Consider the following 4,871-nt stretch of genomic DNA (forward strand, 5'->3'; position numbering starts at 1 on the left):
TCTGATGCGCCTCTGGCTTCCTGTATTCCTCAGCCCCTTTAACATTATCTTCCAGCTTAAGTCATATGAGAGAACCATGTGGGAGTCATTCAGTTTGGGTCCCCCCACCCCAGCGGCTGTCCCCTCTCCATTGCCTCCCCACATGGCCTCCATGGCAGTGTGGAGACACGGCTAAGATTATTTTTTAGTAAGCTGTTGGGTTTCACTGTTAAAACAGAATTGTGTGGTGTGTGTGTGTGTGTGTGTGTGTGTGTGTGTGTGTGTGTGTGTGTGTGGTTTCCTTATTTTGTCTTTGTAAAGGTGAACTTTGTATTTTTAATATTATCAGTTTATATATCTGAGAGCCTGCTATTTTTTTTTTTTTTAATTTTTGAACTAAAAGGAGAAAAAAAAATATCAACAAACTTAAAATGCACATCAGATGCATTCTGTGGTCCTGTTTTCCTAGTTGCTTCCTGGAGTCACTCCTGATTTGAGGGTGTGAAAACGCGGGGATCAGAGAATCAGGGCTGGAGAAGTGACAGGCTGTCTGCCCTGGCTTCCTGAGTGGAGTGGGGGCGGAGGGGACCGTCCTGCCCGCAAGCTTGAGAACAGCAGCACCCTGTACGGAGCCAGTGTCAGCCAGCCATGAGCTTGCAGTCAGTCGCTGGGTGGGTCAACATGGGGAGCCTGGAGCCTGTGGCCTTGCGGCTCAGTGGCCATCAGAGGTCCCTGTTGCCCATGGGCCATGCGTTCTCCTGGAAAGTGTCCGTAAGGAGTGTAGCAGCTCACTCTTCAACAGTGCTTTAGTTGGGCACTGTCCCGGTGACCGGCGTGGTTCAGAGGCTGGAGGGTTGTGCTGCAGGCCAGGCCTTTAGCACTCCAGGCTGACCTGTGGGAAGCCATGCCACAGCCCAGTGTTATGTCCCGCTTAACATCAGGGGAGCCAGAGGCCTGGTGCTCATGGGAAAAAATTCCATAGGCTGTGAGGCCTGGGAGCCTCAATGGCTGGGAACTGGCCTGTGGGCCTCTGTTCAATCCCACAGACGAGGGCCATGGATCTGCGCGCGCGCACACACACACACACACACACACACACACACACACACACATACACACACCCAGGTGAGCTGTGCTGCCTTGGAGGGTGAGTGGCCTGCTTTGTTGTGTGTGTTGGCCCCATGGGGCATTTCTGCTGTTGCCTGCTCCGCCTCTGTGTGGGCTGAGCAACAGGGCTCTCCCCTGAGTCCCTCAGGTTTTGATTTTCTAGCTGTTAACTTGTTTCATCCCATTGCCTTGATGGTTCCTGTAACCTTTGAGCATTGCTTTTGATGGGTCTTTCTGTGACCTTGGGATTTCCTCTGGTGACCTTAGCCCTCTTCCTGTGAACCCAGTGACTAAATTTCTCTCCATTAACCTGACGTTTTCTCCAGTGACCTTGACAATTCTGTGATGTTGAGGTCTCTCATGACCTTGAGGTCTCTTCCAGAACTGTGTGACCTTGGGTGGTCTGTCTTGTAAACCTTAAGCCTTGTGTCACCACCTTGGGGTTTCCTCCTGTGTACGCACGACCTTGATTTTTTTTTTTCTTCCTGTGACTTCGAACCTTTCCTCCCATGAACCTGTGACCTTGAGTACTGTTTTTTGAAGGCCATGGCCATGGGCATCCCTCTCGACACCTGGCCTTCGGGGTTCTTCTTGTGACCTTGAACAGTCCTTCCATGACCTTGGCATTTGCTCCTGTGACCTTTCCCCTGTGCTTTAGGGTCTTGGTGTTTCTTCCTGAGTTGTGACCTTGGGGGGGGGGGTTTCTCCTGTGACCTTGAGGTTTTCTGTGCCATGACCTTTAGGTTTCCTTCCTGTGAGCCCTGTGGTCTTTCTCTGCCCCCACTGTGTATCTATAAGGCAGACCTGATGGCCCCAGGTGGGTTCTGGTGTCTTTGGAGGGGGGTGTGTGTGTGTGTCACATCTGTCCCCATCACCTGGCACAGAGCTCCTCTATGGAGACGGGCTCCTACACTTGTCTGCTGGTCCTACATTTCGTCGTTACCAAAGCTGGGTTTACAAGATCCATTCTTGGCTGAAGTCCTCTGTCTTGGGGCCTCTTCTCCCTGGTCCCCTGGTCTGTGGGTGGCCTGGGCCATGCTGACACAGGTAGCTGCCTTCAGCTGACCAGAGCAACAGTTACAGCAGACCACCTCATAGGTCTGTAGAGCAGTACCATAGTCAAGCCTGGCGGGCCACATTCGGTAAAGATGTTAGGCCTTATTCTTCCCTGGCATAAGCTACAAGAGTGCCCTGCCACCCTTGTCCTTGTTTTCCTAGTTCCCTGGGAATTCTGGCTTCGGTTGAGAGTCACTGTGCCTTAAAGATTGGGGCTACACCCTCAACATACCCTGAACCCCCTAGGAGACTTCCTCTAAGGACATCATGGGAATACAGTTCTAGGGGCAGCAGAAGGGGGCTGTTTGCCAGGAGCCTCTGCCTCCTTAGCCCTAGGAAACTGAAGCTGTGAAGTGACTCTGGCTGGCTCAAGGGCCCTATGCTGATTTTTTTTTTTTTGAGACAAGGTTTCTCTGTGTAGCCTTGGCTGTCCTAGACTCGCTTTGTAGACCAGGCTGGCCTCGAACTCACAGTAATCTGTCTGTCTCTGCCTCCCAAGTGCTGGGACTAAAGGCGTGCGCCACCACTGCCCGGCTATACTGATTTGTTTGTTTGTTTATTTTTGTTTTTTGAGACAAGGTTTCTCTGTGTAGCCTTGGCTGTCCTAGACTTGCTTTGTAGACTAGGCTGGCCTCGAACTCACAGCGATCTGCCTGCCTCTGCCTCCCGAGTGCTGGGATTAAAGGCGTGCGCCACCACACCCGGCTAAGGGCCCTATACTGAAGCTGCACTGTCCAACGAGACTGATAAATAATATGGACCCTCCCAGCAGCCCCAGCCCCAGCAGAGCACATTGAACATCAAAGGCACAGCTCGAGTTCCAGCCTGGAGGCCAACAGGACACAGCGGGGGACGCTGAGCAGCAACGGCTCTGAGGTTACCCCAAGGGTTACTTTCTTCACCCAGGAAGCTTGGTGTCCCTTAGCCAGGGCCATGGCTTTTCCATTTCCCTGAAACATCCCGTCTCCATTGGATAGTGGAGGCATATTCAGCTCTGCAAGGTGAGCTAACAAGGGCCTGAGGGGCTCGGAATGCTGGAGGTGGGATTTGAGCATGCTCACTTTGGACACATGATGCTTAAGTCCTGGGGAGTGTGGGGGCCTCTGTACTGCAGCCAACTTGCAGCTGTATGCTTCTATTTGGAACAGCACGATGACCAAAAGCAACCTGGAGAGGAAAGGGTTTCTTTTCTTTTCTTTTCTTTCTTTCTTTCTTTCTTTCTTTCATTTTCTTTCATTTTACGGTTTGTAGTCCAGCATCCAGAGAACTCGGAGCAGGAACCGATGCAGAGGCCACGGAGGAATGCTGCTTGGTGGCCCAGTGATAACATCACCCGCTGTGGACGGGCTTACCCACGTCAGTCATCAGTCAGGACAATTCACCACAGACCAATCTGGTGGGGGCCGTTTTCTAAATTGTGGTTCCCTTCTAAAATGAATCTAGCCAACAGAAGGCGAGATGGTCTGTAACGCTGCTTCAGGGCCTTGCCGTGGTCTGAGCATGGCCCCAGCTCTTGGAGGTTCTGCTATATTGCAGCCCCTCCCCCACCTCCCAGAGAGCTGTTTACCTTTGGTTCTCCATCATAGGCTTCAACACCCAAGCTGTGTGTCTAACTAACAGCCATGTTGTGATATTTTGTTTCTGGCTCCGATTATGAGATTTAAAATAGTTTCATTCTCTTAGAAGGATGTTGACTTCAATTTAAAAAAAAATCTAGGTAGGTAGCGTAGGCTGTACCGGCAAGCTTCCGGGAGGTTGTGGGTGTGGCCGGCCTCTTGTGCCTTAGGGCTAGGGTCAGGGCTCTTCCCACAGCAGGCCAGCATCCTTGGGGCTGAGCAGAAGGTGGTCCTTTCAAACACCAGTGTATATAGGCTGTGGAACTGAAAGGGCCCACATGGGACCCAGTCGCAGGAGGCGTTTCCCATCAGCAGGATCCTTGGACTGTTTAGAACTTGTTAACCATCACTGTAATTCATAAACGGTGATGGTTTCAAGATGGCTGCCAAGACTTCAGGAGCCTATGGGAAACTCTTTGAGAAGAAAACACAGGTGATGGCTACACCTAGGTGTGCCCTGTTAGACCCTCTTCCCTTGGCAGCTCAAGACCACCCCCCCACAAGGACCCATCCCAGGATTCCATGCCTGGCACCATGGCCACTCTGGGTTCAGTGTTGGCTATCTGGGCTGTGGATTCCTGTAGGATATGTAGACATGCCAAGGTATAGAGTAAGGGCTACTACAGTGTCCACTTGTGTTGTGGGCTGCGGCTGCCTCTGTGTTCCACACCCCATCCTCCCCTCTAGCCTCTTGGTACCCTTCATCCCTGTGCTTTCTCAGACATCCCCACGTTGCTTCATCCCACCTGGCGCCACGCTATCTGCTTTCCGGCCTTTCTCCACAGACACACATAATGCTTTGAGTTTGGGTTATGCCTAAGGATAGTAAGCCTTCAGTGAATGGCCATGTCTGTGCATAGGGGTGCACACCATGGGGGGGGGCTACCTGTTCCCCCAATCTTTGCCAGTTGTGACAAAGGCAAAAGAGAAAGTAGGTCACTTGCGTGCCCCAACTATCTGCCTATCCATCAGGAGACCTGGTTTCTGAGCCACATGCCCCCTAGTGCTAATGTCTGCTTCCCACCTACCACCAGAATTCCAGGGGCCTCTGAACCTCTCGGCTGCATCAGTTGGAGAAACTGCTTTAAAGAAGCTGTCAACGGTCAGGAGAGG

This window comes from Acomys minous (genome assembly GCF_964271855.1).
Source record: "Acomys minous genome assembly, chromosome: 16".
Taxonomy (NCBI): Eukaryota; Metazoa; Chordata; class Mammalia; order Rodentia; family Muridae; genus Acomys; species Acomys minous.